General features: G+C 39.1%; 1 long non-coding RNA gene across 1 annotated transcript in view; it reads left to right on the forward strand.

The window, feature by feature from the left end:
* Positions 1-807: 807 nt before the first annotated feature.
* LOC137143601 (uncharacterized) overlaps positions 808-17,447 on the forward strand; it is a 37,559-nt gene continuing 20,919 nt past the window's right edge. Inside the window, exon 1 of the long non-coding RNA XR_010917217.1 lies at positions 808-939. This is a non-coding gene — a long non-coding RNA (uncharacterized lncRNA). The remainder of the gene's footprint in view (positions 940-17,447) is intronic.

Genomic DNA, 17,447 nt, shown 5'->3' on the forward strand with positions numbered 1-17,447 from the left:
AAATCAAATTCTTCATCAGATGAATGGTGAAGGAGTTAGGAGTGAGACTTTTTAACATAGTTGTTTTGTGAAAGAAAATAGACTGGTGAAATACACTTAAGAATTACAAGTCTCTGTACTTACAGTGAGAGTTGCAAAGAGTTTGGTGTGCCAGGTTTATTTGGAGTTCTCTTTTGACTGTCAAGCAGGGTTTATTTCACTTGCTGGAATAATGCTATGCACTGCAGCTGATAATGGGCCCTGGATATTCACTATTCTAGTCCAGTGTTGGGATTTAACTACTTACTAAAGATCTAATAGAAAATCTGTAGTGATTATAGCTGTAATAGTTATATTTGATGAATTATAATTATTTTCAGTAAGTGATTACATGCTTCTCTTAACAAATAACTTTGGTTTCTACTAACAGTGTGTTCAGAAAGACCAGGATGTTCAAATATTGCTTCATGACCCATATGCTGGTTTCTAAGCAGCTGAATGCAAGTCACACAAGGCGTCCCATCAACTGGGTACACAATAACACTTTCCCTCTACACTTCATTGACATGTCAGTCTGAGTGCAGCACCTCCTGTTACATTGGTGTTTTTCAAAATCTTGCAAGTAACTTAAAAAAATACAATCTGTGTTTCTAAAAAGAGGTTGATTTGCAGATGCAAATATGGACCCTGATCTTGCAAAGACTTAAGCACATGGTTAATTTTATGCAGTGTGAGTAATCTTACTGATTGCAGTGGGACTACTCAGAGTGCATAGAGTTAAGCATGTGCATAAATCTTTGCAGCTTGGGGGTCAGGGTTTGATGGATCTGATAAACCACTTATTTTACTGCTGTGAACACCTATATAATTTGGGGATTCTAAATGTATGTATGAACAGTCAGACATAAATTCTTCAGCGTTTCTGATGAGATGAAGATTATGCCTGCTGTCACTGAAAAGGTAATTATCTTTAGATTTTCAGTGTAACCTTGAATTTAACCTGTGATCTCAATATCACAATAAATTGGCCATTCTTAAATGAACAGACACTTCTGGTAGCCCATAATGAACACACACAGGATTTGAGAGACCAGGGGGGTGAGGTAATATATTTTATTGGACTTTTCAAGCTCCACAGAGGTCTCCAGAAGAAGAGTTTTGTGGAGCTCAAAAGCTTGTCTCTTTCCCCAACAGAAGTTGGTCCAATAAAAGACATTACCTCACCCCCTGTGGTTTCTCTCTTACTCTAGATGCAGGCATTTAGAAGACTAATTATCTTTCCTATGATTTTGGTCTTATTCTTTGAATGAGTTACTGGTGTAATAACTTCCTTGATTTCAGCTACTTCTGGCTTATTCTAGTGAAAGATGTGAATCTGGCTATTAATGTCAACATTAGTAAAAGTGCAGCTTGTGTTAGTAAATTTGCTAACAGGGTGGTTCAGCTCTGTATTTATACCATTTATTGTAGGCTTGTATCCAGTTTTGAAAGAGAGCAGGGTGAGTAGGAAAAACTTTCTTTTACTAATAAGATACAATGTATACCACTTTATCCCATTACTGATTTCCCCCTTTATTATTTAGTGTTGTGTCTCATTATCATAATATCACGGTTCACAAATCTAGGGCAAAGCCCTTTATGCATCTGGAGTTTCATAACATATAAGCAGCAGCATTTAACGCAATATAAATAGATACTTATCATGTAAACAGTAAGTTACCTGGTGGGAGCATGGGGATGGGAGAGGAGAAAGTAGGGTGAATAGATTTGCTCTTCTTTTTCAAAATCAAACTGAATCTTGGTCAGAATAGAGAAAGAACATGAAGGGACCATTGATGACTACTTTCAGCTACTTTCAATATTTGTTCTCCCCTCTTTCAATGTAGTCCTGTAGAGTCAGCTTCTGGGGGTTAGCCATTACTTATTATGTTATGACAGAGACACTGATATTTTAGAGGTGCTGGCAGGGCATTCCTTATAAGGGCCCTCGTGTTCTGGAATGCTCTTCTGCACCTGGTCCAAAATAACCTAGATGTGTTGACTTTCACAATACACTGAAGGGCCCATTTGTTTCACCGGCCTTTTAAGAGAATATGTGGACCAAGGTGTAGGCCAATGTATAGGGTATTTGGTTATGTGCTGCTGCTTGGTAGAAATGATGAGCTCATTGTATTGCACTCTGGACATGTAATTTTAAATAACAGGCAGCTCACTCAGGGTATGTGGTTGGGCCCTTTATATTGATTCTAAATCAATAGAAATTAAAAATAAATTTTAATAATCACTATCTTGTAGCATAATAATAGTACATTTCTAGCTACTTCCATAAAGTATGCATACGGGATTATTGTACTAGCTTTTCACCTCTGGGGACATGGATTCATATGTGAGTATGATCTTTGGTGAAATGAGATTGGCAGTGTGCAATACTTCCTCGGCTGATACAACAAATTCCCCTCTCCCTTTTCAGGACATTTGATATGGTAAGCAGTTAAGGAGAGATGTAGGCGTGGAATCCCAGGGAAGTTGAAGGCCAGGGCTGTGTGGGGAAGTTTACATAGCAGCTACTTACACAAAGAGTGTCAATCCTTCAGTGTCATTAATTCTGCAACTCAAACACATTCTAAAAGCAATAAAGTTAAAAAAAAAAACGGACACAAATATGCTACATTCAACAATTTCATTCGACGGTACATTGGCCAATGTGTGAAATAATCATTTTATTTATCAGACCTATTACATTAGTTCAAGGATGTCTGATAATTTTCATCAAATATCCCTGTTATCCTGACTTGCCAAATTTATTTCCATTGAGAAAGAAAAAGACTTGCTGAGAACTATTGAATTGAATCAGTGGTTAGAGAGACAGGCAACACGTATTACTTCTGCCTTACTACAAACATGGAGGTTTGCATAGGTGGAAAATTCTCAAATCCATTCTCTTTTGCAAACATGAGTAAAAAGATTGTCAACATCTGAGAAATATCTCTTTTGACAGTTCTGGCTTTTTGTGGTTGTTGTGCAAACGTATTTCTCTGCTTTGTTTGTCTTCCATTTGTCTTGTATTTTTGTGCAAGACAAGATACGGCAAAGGTCTTATAAAATGCACACATACAGTTTGTGTATCCCTTCCATAAATGTTTTTAATTTGGTCACTTCGTGAGCAGATTTACCCCAGAAATAGCTAATGTGGATGCTGTTTAATCCTTCCAGGAAAATTATACAAATGGCTCTTGAGTCAATCTATTTGGTTTAAAGTTTCAAGGGCAATTGAATGTACGATTTTGATAAATGTGCCAGGTGTTTCTAAACAAACAGTTATAGATAAACGTATGTTCACACCGCCCCCTATATAAACTGTGGACTTCCTCAACTAGATGATCACAATGGGCCCCTTCTGGCTTTGCAGTCTTATGAAACATTCAGCTTCTCTGTGTGTCAGCTTAGAATTGGTTAGGTAATAGAATGCTTTCATTGTACTTTAATATCTTAACATGTTTATCCTCTGTAATCTCTAGTTCTGCCTTTGTGAATGTTTTATAAATCAGTCACTGAGATATTGGTAGCTGGTTAATATCAAACCAATACAAAAAAATTCATACAACAGCCACCAAAAATGGTGAACTGGGCCTTCCAAAGTAATTTGCCATTCACCAAGACACTGGTGTTAACACATCATAGGTATTAATAATGGGTAAAGTGCAACACTGGGACCATATTTTTCAGCGGTGTAAATTATGCATACTGGGACTGATTCGTCACTGCCCGATGCCAGTTGTTATTAATTATTTTAATTATGATATTTTCTAGTGGCCCCAACTGAGATCAAGACCCCATTTTGCTTGATGCTCTATGTACCTTTCAGGAAAGATAGCCCCTGTTCCACAGAACATAGTCAGAATAGAGAAGATTAGGGTTGCCTGTTTTGGTGGGATGTATTCCTGGAGGTTTCATCATGACATAATCTTTAATTAAAGATTAATCTTTAATTCCTGGAGACTCCCGGATAATTCTGGAGGGTTGGCAGCTCTAAAGGGCAGAAGGGAAAAAGAGGGGCATACAGAAGCGAATTTACTTACTTAAGGTCTCACAGCAGGCCAGTGGCAGAGCTGGGTTCCATGAGTCCCGGTTTATTGTCCCATTCACTAGTCTAGACCATATGTTTCTACTGTCTTTATGTAATGGTGAAGTTATACTGGCATAAAACTGGAGTAATGCGGGGTTGAATCAGGGTGTCTATGGATAAAAATTGCACACTGTTGCATTTAATTGACAATGTCTTAAATCCCTCTAATCACTGGACTAAGTATGGTTGGTTGGCTGAAAGTGGAGTAAGGCCAATGCAAATAATGCAGGATCTGTCATTTATAATATGCGTGTTCATACAGTGCCTAGAACAATACAATGGGGTCTTGCCTTGTTTGAAGCCTCAGTCTGCTACCACCTTCTAAATTACAGTGATTAACAACTGAAAGCAGGGTCTTATAATGGAAAGTGTAGGCAGCCTTTACTAATGGCATCACTGCCAGTTCCACCTCCAATAATAAACACGGGTCTGGTGAATGCAAACAGAGACATGATCTTCTTAGATGTAGACATGTTGTTATGGTGTAACCATGCCTATGAGGGAGTAGCAGAGTTATCTAAGTTAATTACTCCTATTCTTACTTTGGAAGGAAACATTGTGGATAAGCAAGCACACTGCAGTAACCAAAACCGATACATTCTTTCCAAATGTTAGCGGGCTATTAAATTCTATGACTGGAAGCTAAGGCCTGACCTATGGAATGAAAGCTTCATTGTTATAGCTATTTTGGCTATGGATGTGTTTTTTATATTTTGTTTGTTTTTAATACCACAGAAGCCCTAATGTGGATGCAATTATACTGATATAAAGAAAGGTTCCATCCATTTGGTCCTTCTTGGTTACTAACCTTTCCATAGTGTCAATCTGCAAAGTCAATGGGAGAAGTCATGTTGAGTGTAAATGTTAAGCATCATCCATCCCGACTTCTTATATCATGTCTGCACCAAACTTTACTTTCCAGTGCCAATGAATGCTTCTTACGAGTCACATGTTTTCTGGAGTCTAATTTAGACCTGCTGGTGTACTTAGTTTAGATGCTAGAACTCAGTATGGCCCGTGATGTCTGACATATGCAAGTTCTGTAAGTGACATTTATATATGGTGGTGTATGTGTATTATTTAAACTATTAATGTTTTTTGTACCTTGATTCAACCAGTAGGAACCATTATATGGAGATAGAATCATGCTGTTTTAAGACGGGATAGTGGCTGGAAAAAAATCACCCTTGTAAAATTTCCAAAGGTATGTTCTTGATAAAAGCAGCAGCTGGTGGAAGAACTATTTATGTACTATCAGACTAATTAATAGTGTTAAGATCCTGTTTTGATTATTTTAATACCTGAGGTGTTTTGAAATTTTAACTGCTATTGTACATTTAACTGCTATATGTACATAAATGCATTTTTGGGGGCACCAAAACTATTCACAAATATGGTTTAAATTCAGCAAACAGTTTATCCCTCTTTCCCCCCAAAAAAAAGAAAGAAAGAAAGATATTCAAAAAAGTCAAAACGTTATTTTGACTTTTTCATTCAAAACATTTCATTTTGACCATTTTGAAATGAGTTTATTTTTTTCATTTTAAAACCATTTGTTTTGAAATTTGGTTATTTAAAAAAAATCACCAAAAAGGGTGAAAAATATCTGAAAACAACGAAAATTCATTTTGGATCAAACAAAAGGTTTTGGTTGACTTGAAATGAAGTCTTTTTCTTTCGATTCAGCCAAACCCTCAAAAACTTCAGTTTCACTTTGAACTGAACAACTTTTTTTTGTTTTGATTTTTTGCTTGGCCTGCATACTGAAATCAATTATTTGATCAGCTGTACTCAGCCCCACTAAAAATTGTTCCATCCAAATATGGATTTAGTTGCCTGACTTTAGGCAGAAACCAAATTTTGACAATTTTGGTCCATACATTTTACTCATAGCACCGATGTGCCAATGGCATTCTAGACATTTCACGGCAATGTAAATAAAGAAACAAGGAAAAAACTTGGGATTTTTTACAAGTGTGATAAAAATCTCATCAGTCACAGTGCAATGGGGAAGGCTTTTCAGGATTAAAAGGCCTTTGTGCCCTTTAAAACTCAATCTGTATGACAGAAGACATCATGTGCTGAGTGCGAAGCATTAGGTAGTCAGAATCAGCTCGCTCTGCCCCAGCAATAACCACACTGCTTCCTTCTGAACAAGCTGCGGGTGTCAGAAAGCCCAAAATAGAATGCACTGCAGGCGTGCAACCTTGGTGTCACAAAAGCACATTCAATGGTTATCAGGGCAGGGTGCAGGAGGAAAAGCCACAGTCTGATGACATACATAAGAGGGTAAAAAGTACGCTAGACTGCACCTGACGATCAAGGACAATGCGCAGCCTGCATACCACATTAACCTGGTGAAGGGACTCCCCATTGAAGATAGCAAGGCTAGGAAACAGCTACCTGAACAAGCTAATGTAATATCATATTTGCTGGAATTTAATGACTGCCAGTCAATCACACACACACAATCTCTTTCTTAGAATGCAGTTAGAATCTGAAAAGGATAGCTGGATTTGATGTTCATGGTTTCTCTCAGTGAATCCATATGAAGCATGCTCAGTTTGCCAGTAGAAAGATGTGGTAGCATTTGTCTGACGGCTAGCCTTGCAAACTCACTGTGGGATCTGAAAGTCAAACTGTGTTATTTCTTGTTTATGTGTCATCACCAAAAAAAATATTATGCAGTAGAGCTGATCAGAGAATGACAGTTCTATTTTGTTGCAACCTTTGAGGGTTTGAAATTGGTTTTCATTCCAATGAGGAAAGAAAACAAAACCTTTTGTATGTTTTTGCAAACATGGAATTGTGCTGGAATGATTTTATAGACTGAAGCCTCAGCTTTTTAAATTGGGAAGAGGCTGTGTATGTCCCAGTTCCCTGGGGGGTAAGGTTACTGTCCTAGGATGTGGGAGATCCAGGTTCAAACCCCTTCTCTACCTGATTCAGAATGCTCTTTTTCATCCCAGACCATTTTGATTCAGGCAAAGCAGGGACTTGAATATGGGTAAGCCAGTGCCCCTAACCACCAGGTTGTAGAGAGTGAAAGAGTCTGCCTATCTGTCTCCCTCACTCCAAAAGTGTTAAATCCAATATGTCTCCACAAAAGAACATTATTTGTTCCAACCAGCTCCATTATGCAGCTAGAACTCAGGCCTTGTCTACACACTAAGGCTTGTCTACACTTAACAGTTAGGTCAACATAGCTACATTGGTCAGGGATGTGAAAAAACGCACCCCTGACCAATTGAGCTATGTCAGCCTAACCCCCAGAATAGAAGTGCCTATTTTGATGGAAGAATGCTTCCGTCAATGTAGCTGCCACAGTTCGAGGAGATAGTGTTTCTACCCCATGGAAAAACCCTTTCCATTGCTGTAGCCTGCGACTTTGCTAAGCTGCTACAGTCTTTGTAGTGTAGACATACCCTAGCCACTTTAACTATCCTGATATAGGTGAAGTGGTGCAACCCTAGTGTGGACGCAGTTATACCAGTATAAATTATTCATACATGACAAGAGGAATAAGCTGTACTAGTAGAAGGCCCCACACTCGGGGTTGTCCTGGTATAATTATGTCAGTAAGAAATCACACCCCTCACTGACATACTTCTACTGGGACAAATTCTGTATGTATAGACCAGGCCGGCCTTAGTTAACAATAATGTTATTGAAGATGGGAGTCCAACTCATTTCCTGACAGCTGCACTGGCTCTGCAAGTTTAACAGAAATAAAATAATAACGCTCATTTTATTCAGTAAAGTACAAAAATATGACCTAGAATACCCATGCAGTGCAAGATAGGATGAATAAGAAGCAGTTCTGACATAGCCACTTTTCTGGCCATAATTGCACTTTAAGCAAAGCAGCTCAATCAGAGTCTGGGGATAGAAAAATGAAAGGCTGGGTATCAATATGTGTAACAGTATGAATATGTGTAACAGTAATGACTTCACTGATGCAGTTTCTCTCATATCTCTTTCCTAAATATAGCATATATACACTGAAAAACTTTGGAGCTAGAACCACCTCCATATGGAAATTTATTTGTAGTCCCAGTACAGGCTGATGAGAGTTCACCTGAAATCAATAACTAAGACTACTGTGGTTAAGGTGTTAAGGTACGATCTTATCCAAAGCATTTAAATGACCTTATTTGCATTTCATAATACTGCAACAGGAGACTCTTCAAGCAATACATTTGTTAGGGTTGGAGTCTTTTGGAAAAAGTCCCAGATGGATGGAGTCTTTTGGCCTTTCATTACACCAGGGATATGGTATAATAATAGGGATAATAATGCTACCAAAGCATTATGTATGGTATGGTATGGTATAATAATAGGGATAATAATGCTACCAAAGAGCATTGCAATGCTTATAATTTCTCATTGTTTAAATATTTTGGAAGTATTGTATAAACACTTTATTTGAGATTATTTAGAGGGGCAGAAGTCCTTCTTTTACCCAAGGGTATGGCAGAAACAGAAAACTCAGAAATAGGGTTGAGCTTTTGCACATTCAGTGATGAATTTGGTGTTTGCTTGACAGATGTTTGAGGAAATGGAGCACCTTTTCTTTCCACCTTAACCATCAGATTGACAAGCTCCAATATTCATCATCAACATGCACCAAGATCCTGACCAAGCTTCCATTGGTGTCAGTGGAAAGGCTTCCATTGACTTTGTTGGGAGTTGGATCAGGCCCATTTTCAGTTGTGTCTCAAACACAGTTTTTGTATATCGACAATCAGCAAAGTGTGCAAAGTTTGCTGCTTTCTCGGCCATATTTGGCTCTAGTAGGTTTGGCTCTAGTGTTGTATAATTAGGACAAAATCATGGCCCAATCTCCATTGTTTTATTAATTACATATAGTTGGTCTCACAGCTGGAGTGTATAAAACCCTGCGAAGTTGCCAGAAAACAGGGTGGAGGAATAGTCCTATACTGGACTAAAGAGTGACTTTAGGTAACATCACGCAAGAGGTCTGTTTTACAGGATGAACAAGAAATTAAATGAAGCATTTGGACATAAAGGACAAGTTACCTATAGTCTATACTCGAAATTTTTTAGAAGGATTTTAACACAATGACCATATACACACACACACAAACCTGTACATGCCTCACATTCTCATATATGTAATACTAAAATCATTACAGACTATTACAATTAAGAATTATTACACCTACAGTATGTTAAAAGAACTTTATTAAGTCAAGCACTGTATGAAACATGGGTCTGTGGAACAAATACTATTTCATCATATAACTAAAGATGGTTCATAATGCCTAGACACAAAGGGCCCAAATTAAGGTTGCACAAGCAACCTTAATTCTGGCATTTCCTAGCTTTTCATTACCTGACTTTGCAACCTTAATAATATTCTTTTAACATAGTTTGTGTGTGTGTCTATAATTTCCTAGGTTTTTTAAAAAACAAACTGAAAAAACAGAAATTACATTATGTAGCATCATATCGACTCTCTCATGGGTCATCAGCAGGGTGGGAACCTTTAAATTCACCTCACAGACTGATGCCTCTTAGTAACAGATAACAGTAGCAGACACCATCCTCTATGTGGAGCAGAACTAGAGGGGGGATGGGATATTTTGCCAGAGAGTTTCACAGATACATGCTGATAGTTGAGTAATGGTGAGACTCAGGAATCTTGGGGTTCCATTCCAGGCTCTGGAGGGAGGCTCAAGTAGGCTCTGACTTTTCCACCCATTTCCCCCAACCATGACCTCGTCTGCTCCATTATCTCCAACCTGTTCCTGTTCCAGCCCTGTCTCTTCCGCACCACTGGCTCTTTATCCCAGCCCCATTCTCTTTACTTAGCTAATCCCAGTCTCCATTCTCAGGTTTATAATCCCAATCCCAGTCTCTTTACCCAGCCATTCCCAGTTCCTCCACCCCACCCCCAGTTCCTTGTCCCAACTCTTTTAGATCAACCAGTCCCATTTCTCACCTTCCTAGTTTTTCATCCAATCTGACTTTCTCCCTCACCCTGGCCACCCCCTCCAATTGCTTCCCCCCCACACACTGGTTTCCAGTCAATCTCCTTCCCTGGCTCCTTATCCAGTCTCAGTATGTCTTCCCCAAGCCCACCCCCTAGCCTCCTAGTCCCGGTATCTTTCTCAGCAAATTCCGGTTCCTCCCCTGTACCCTGGCTCTTCATCAGACCTATCTTCCCTCTGTGAGTTCAGGAGCCTAGACCAAGCAAAACCCATAACAGCTCACCATTGCAACTGCAGGGAAACTCCTTCTTAGCCTTGGGCAGAAGCATGCCCACTGCAGACAAAATCTTTAGGGAATTTAACTGCTAAAATCTAAAGAGATCTCTACAGAGCATGTGCAAATATACATTTTCCAAAAGCTTATAGTTTCACCAATTTGGGTGGATTTTCACAGTGTAACTTGTATGTTAAAATGTTCCCAATTAATAATATGTTGTTAAAGATGAGGGTGCATTAAACCCAACTTAGTTTTAAGGTTTGCTTCTCTTGATAGATTAAAGAAAATTTAGTAGAGGACTAGGCGACACTTTGAATTATATACTCAAACTTTATTAAAAAGAAAAATGATTAGTTAAGCAAACAAGTGTGCAGTTACTGTTTACACCGATGCTCCTATTATACTCATACTTACTGATGAAATGGTGTATCAATGGGGGATCAGTCCACTGACAACAGAGGGAAGTACATCCTTATAATCCTGGAACCTAATGGCAGCCCTTACACGTTAATTGGAGTTATCCTGCAATTTAGTGAGGCTACTCCTTTTATTCTGCATTATCATACTAATTGACATTAAGTTGCATTTTACCATAATTATATTTCCACCGCCTTCTTATTGGCTGTTTACACTGCACATGATTTAAATTAACATCTGCACCAATATCCTTCCCATACTATCAATATAGATATAATTTTACTAAAATATTCACAATTCTCAAAAACACGCATTACAATCCTTGCTCAAACCAGTTATAACCAAAACATAACAGCAACACAATCCTCACTCATTTCCTGCTAACTCTTACTTTCCCATAACATTCTGACTCCAACTTATCTTTGCAATTTCAATTTTCCATACTCTACACTTAGACTAACTTAGGCCCAAAACCTAACTTCTACTTATTTCTTAACCAAAACCATCCTATGCGCTAAAACAGGGACAGCAAAAGGTACATCCCTGACAAAAATGGCCACCCCTTCTGCCACATTTCAAGTCAAAGAAGAGGCACTAAATCACAGAAGTTTTTAACATAGGCAAAATAACATATTTTTTCCTAGCTTCAGTCTTGGAGACAACTGAATTGCTTTGGGTGAAATTTTCAAAAAATAGTCAGCCTGAAGCCAACACCCAGCTTGAAAAATTTCATCTCAAATGGTTAAAGCTTGACAAAGTTATAAGAACCTGATAATACAGTCTTATAATGGGAAGTACTGGGCAGCCTTAACAATTGACAGATTTGCCAGCTCCACCTATAATAACCTCAAGAAAGTTATTATAGGAGAAAAATTCACAAGAGGAAGAAGTCGGCTTACCTGTAGTCAAGGCTTTGATCTTATCAGACCTCATAAGCTAACCAGGGGATGGTCAGTACTTGGATGGGAGACTTCCATGGAAAACCCAGATGCTGCAGGAAGTGATATGGGTGATTCAGCAGGTGGTACCGTTCCTGGTGAGCCAGTAATGAACCAATGACCCAGCAAGTACTGTGCTATTGGAGTGTCTGCCTTTTGGCTGTGATGCAGTGCCAAGGTCTTGACCATTTGTGATGATTAGAACTCCCCCAGTACTTTCCCACATAAGTTAGGTGACATGGCTCTAGTGCCTGAGGAATTTGGGTGATTTTCTTCATCCTCTGCATCCACTTCACCCTCTGAAGCTTCAGATGGATTAATCCTGTCCTAAATCACTCTGTAGCATTGCAGTGTGGGACAGAGCAGTAGCCTGCAGAACCTATAGCCAGAAGCTGGAGATGGTTGAGGACTGAATGGAATAGGAGTGTAAAGAGCACAGAAACCTGGGCAGTGTTTTAGTGCGTGGGAGGAGGTGTGGGAAATAAAGCAAGAATCCAGGGAAGGAATGAGGGTTTGATGTAGGTGGACCTGGAGGCTGGGGAGATGTTCAAATGAAGTAAGAAGTTGAAATAGGGTCAGGTGGAAGCAATTTGGAAGCCCTTTGTTAGCAGACTGAACTTTAAATTGGGAAGAGCAGTAAAATGGCAGTTCTCACTGGGAGAGATGTCAAAGCCACTCACTCTTAATAGAAATGTTACCCAGTGACAGGAGTTTCTGGAAAAAATGTTTAGAAAATCCAGTTGTACAAATCCTGTGTTTTGAGTAAATATTAATCTAGCTATCTAAAGTATTTGAACTAATCACAGCAGTTTCCTTTAATGTCTGCCATTGCAGACACAGGGTTTATTTACTGTAATGTAATACATCTTGAGGGAATGTTGTATGCAGATATTAGCAATTAACTCATTAATCTAAAAATCACAATTCTTGCAATTAATAGAGCACTGCACAGTCACTCTAATTACAAACTCTGCACAAAAGGCCAGTCTCACAGGGAACATGTCGTCTCCTAATTAGCCAAGATTTCAAAGGCAGACAGAAGATTGAGACGTTGAGGGTCAGACAGGGAAAGACGTGAATACACTGTGAGTGCATGTGATGGAGGGAGTGACAAACACTACATCTCAGAGAGAGTTTACTTCTTGACAGACTGTGGGGTAGATACTCATTCAGACTTGGATACATATGCTAATATATAAGAACATAAGAATGGCCATACTGGGTCACACCAATGGTCCATGTAGCCCAGTATCCTGTCTTCCAACGGTAGCCAATGCCAGATGCTTCAACGGGAATGAATAGAACAGATAAACATTAAGTGATCCATCCTCTTGGCCATTTCCAGCCATTGGCAAACAGCAATCCCTGCCTATCCCGGCTAATAGCCATTGATGGACCTATCCTCCATGAATTTATCTAGTTCTTTATTGGATTCTGTTATAGTCTTGGCCTTCACAACATCCTCTGGCAAGGAATTCCACAGGTTGATTGTGCTTTGTGTGAAAAAATACTTTCTTTTGTTCATTTTAAACCTGCTGCCTATTAATTTCATTTAGTAATCCCTAGTTTTTGTGTTATGAGAAGGAGTAAACAACAATTCCTTATTTACTTTCTCCACTCCAGACATGATTTTATAGACCTCTATCATATCCCCCCCCTTAGTCGTCTCTTTTCCAAGCTGAAAAGTCCCAGTCTTATTAAACTCTCTTCATATGGAAGATTTTCCATACCTCTAAATCACTCTTAATAATTTTAGTTGCCCTTCTCTGTACCTTTTCCAATTCCAATATGTACCATGTGATTTTACAATCTACAGTTTTGGGGAACCCAATAGGATAGAGTGTGTAGCGTAAGGGAGTTCCATTGTGTTTGCGTAGTCACATCCCTTAGCTTCCTTAGTAGGGTCGGTTTAGCATGGCAAAATTGTCTACAGACCACACATTTACAAACTCGGAATGGTGGAGGAGTCTGAAGCAGCCTTCACTGCAGGGAGGCAATGTGTTCCAACAATGGCAAGAGCAAGGGACTGGGAGTCAAACTACCTGCAGTCTGTTCCTAACTCTGGACTTGATCCTGTAATATGCTGAGTACTCTGGCTCTGATCCAGGAAAGCATTTACGCATGTGCTTAACTTTACGTAGATGAATAGTCCCATAGACCCTACTGACTTCAGTGGGACTACTCACATGCTTATAATTAAACACATACTTAGATGCTTTGCTGGATTGATGTGAGAGAGCTTACCATCTGGCAGGGTTCAGCCTTTGGCACTGAGTTGCTGGGTGACCTTGGACAAGTCACTTAACCTTTTAATCTCACCATCTGTAAAATGGGAATAATCTAAATCTTTATAAAGTGCTTTAATATCCAAGGTGGAAAAGCATAATAAAGTTCCAGCTTTCCTATTAAACAATTATTTTTATTATTAGGACTGTTCTGCATCTGTGTGATCTGCTCCTTAGGAATCAAGAAAGAACAAAGAAAAACGTACATAAGGTAGTCAGAGGGAGCACAAGTCTCATCTCACTTACACCAGCATAAATCAGAAGTGACTTCACTAAAGTCAATGGAGTTACATTCGTGTGAGTGAGAGAATTACATCCAAATTATTGTTGCAAAGGCTAGCAGGAGATGTAACTGAATTATTATGTAGATAATGTGCAAATTAAGACATTTTAATCCCTAATATTTTAGCCAAATATACTGGAGGCAAGATAATGGAGCAGCTGATATGCAACTCGATTTAAAGAACTAAAGGAGGGTAACATAATTAATGCAAATCAACATGGGTTTATGGAAAATAGATACTGTCAAACTAACTAGATTTTTTTTAAATGAAATTACAAGTTTAGTTGATAAAGGTAATAGCATTGAAGTAATACACTTAGAGTTCTGTATGGTGTTTGGCTTGGCATTGCATGACATTTTGATTAAAAAACTAGAACAATATAAAATTAACATGGCACAAATTAATGGATTAAAAACCGGCTAACTGATAGGTCTCAAAATGTAAGTGTTAACGGGGAATTGTCAAGGTGTGGGTCTGTTTCCAGTGGAGTCTCACAGGCATGGTTCTATGCTATTTAACATCTTTATCGATGGCCTGGAAGAAAACATAAAATCATCACTAATAAAATTTGCAGATGACACAAAAATTGGGGGAGCAGTAAATAATGGAGAGGACAGGCACTGATTCAGAGTAAATTGGGCACAAGCAATCAATGTGTTTTAATATGGCTAAAGGTAAAGGTAAAGGTATACATCTGAGAACAAAGAATGAAGGCCATACGTACAGGATGGGGGACTCTATCCCAGGAAGCAGTGACTCTGAAAAAGATTTGGGGGTCATCTTGGATTATCAACTGAACATGAGCTCCCAGTGTGATGCTGTGCCAAAAGAGCTAATGTGATCCTGGGATTCATAAACAGGGGGACCTCGAGTAGGAGTAGAGAGATTATTTTACCTCTATACTTGTAACTGGTGTGATCACTTGTGGATGACTGTGTTCAGTTCTGCTGTCCACAGTTCAAGAAGGATGTTGATGAATTGGAGAGAGTTCAGTGAAGACCCGTGAGAATGATTAAAGGATTAGAAAACATCCCTTACAATGATAGACTCAAAGAGCTCACTCTGTTTGGTTTAAGAAAGAGAAGATGAGGGGGCGACTTGATCACAGTCTATAAGTACCTACACAGGAAAAAATATTTAGTCTTCAGTCTAGCTGAGAAAGGTATAACAGAATGCAATGGCTGAAAGCTGAATTTCGACAAATTCAGACTGGAAATAAATTGTAAATTTTTAATGGTGAGAGTAATTAACTATTGGACCAACTTACCAAAAGTCATGGTGGATTCTCCATCACTAACAATTTTTAAATGAAGATTGTGTGTTTTTCTAAAATATATGGTCTAGGAATCATGTTGAGGAAGTTCTGTGGCCTGTGTTTTACAGGAAGTCAGATTGGATGATCACAAGTTCCCTTCCGGACCTGGAATTTATGAATCTATGAGTTAAGCTTGTCAAACTCAGATTCCTACAGTTAGATCTTTATCATTCTAAACGGCATAAAAACATACCAAGCTACCGTCCACATTATTTCTACATTAGCAAGGAGGGGATTAAAATTCAGAGATACCATGTCTTCTTTGTGTGCCTTCTTGTAACCTACATTGCAGAGACCAGCCTCTTGATGGCCAGCTTCCCTCTGACTAATCTTTTAGGGCTTTCTTTGTGTTGGGCCATCCTACCCAGGCCCCTCTTAAAATGGCCAAGGAGCTTGATAGTGGTGAGGGTCCTCTGCCATGACCATCATGGCAGGACTTCCCTTCACTGCTCTAGATTGAGACAGGGAGTTTTAGTCCTTGATGACTTTCAGCACTGGCTGTTCTGGTTTTTGAGACAGAAAATTAAGTTTCGTCACAACAGAGGATGTGAAAACAAGAGTATCTCCCATTGCAGCACTAAAAAAAAGCAGAATCCAAGCCAGAATCCATTAGCAGCCACCATGTATACTTCATGGAAGAGTCTGACGGGCAGTTTTCTTTCTGCTCAGCATCCTGCAAGATGCTTTTGAACAGTGTTTCATTCTCCAGGCTTCATCCTTGTGCTGTTCCAACTTTTATCTTTTACCTTCTCCAATTGAAAGAAGGTAATGTGACACCATGGTGACTGGCACTGTCTGCAGCTGTTGTCATTGGCAGACCTAAAGATCTGCTGCATGGGAGAAAGGCCTGCTTTGACTTTAAAATGGAGATATAAAAATGCTACTGATTTTTCTTCCTTTCTGTTTTGTGTTTGCTCTACAGTCCACTGAGGATTTGAGCAGGCTGGCAATTTTAAAAGAGGATATTTTTTCCTTCCTTCTGAAGGACACTGAAAAGCATAACCCCATTAAAGACAGACTTCCCTTCCAAGGACCTTTTTAATGCCTAAAAACATGTAATATATGTTTAGGGGATAACCCAGCAATGTGAAAATACTAAAACTAACTCATCATGAGAAGAAAAAATAACCCTTCCTTGCCATTAATAGGAGGGGCTTGGTAAGAGGCTGTGTCTTAATGACTGAAGTCAGCCGGCAGCCCCTCTACAAGCAGAGCTCTGAAGCTATGCTATGTTTGCAAAATCTCAGTGGGAACAACGTCAGTATTTAGCTAGGATCACCATGGGATGCATGAGCCTCATTTACTCTTCTTTCCACAAACCAGGCAGCTAAAAACATTTGCAGAAGAAATGAACTACACCTGCTCAGGTTCACTGGGGTCTACTCTATCCAAAAAGCTCATACCACTGTCCCAGTGTTGGTATTGCCCTTACAATAAGCTGTTTGCCTTGGTCAGTAGCTTAGGCCCTGGTTCAGCAAGGTACTTAAATATGTGCCTAATTTTATGCATTTATGAAGTCCCATTAGTACTTGCTGATTCCAGGCATCAAGCAGTTCTCGCTAAAAGGGAGGAAAGAAGGAACAGAAAAAGAATGAAGAATAATAGCATAGAAAAAAGAGCCCCATGAATACCTATAGAGTCCCTTTCAGCCCCAACTGTTATTAGTCTGCTGTTAATTGATAGCTATCAGTAATTTGTGCCACGGGAAAAGGCTTGGAGAGAGCAGCAGCACATGGGCTAAACTGTGTGTGGTTAGAGGAAGAAGATAGAGTTTCTCGTGACAAGGTGGAGTAACTACCTTAAAATAAGTTTATGGCTTTACAATAAATCTGGACTATTGTTTCCCAAGAATTTGATATGTGGTTCTGATGT

This window comes from Emydura macquarii, unplaced genomic scaffold (assembly GCF_026122565.2).
Source record: "Emydura macquarii macquarii isolate MOO-44397 ecotype Brisbane River unplaced genomic scaffold, CSIRO-AGI_Emac_v2 contig_3343, whole genome shotgun sequence".
Taxonomy (NCBI): domain Eukaryota; kingdom Metazoa; phylum Chordata; order Testudines; family Chelidae; genus Emydura; species Emydura macquarii.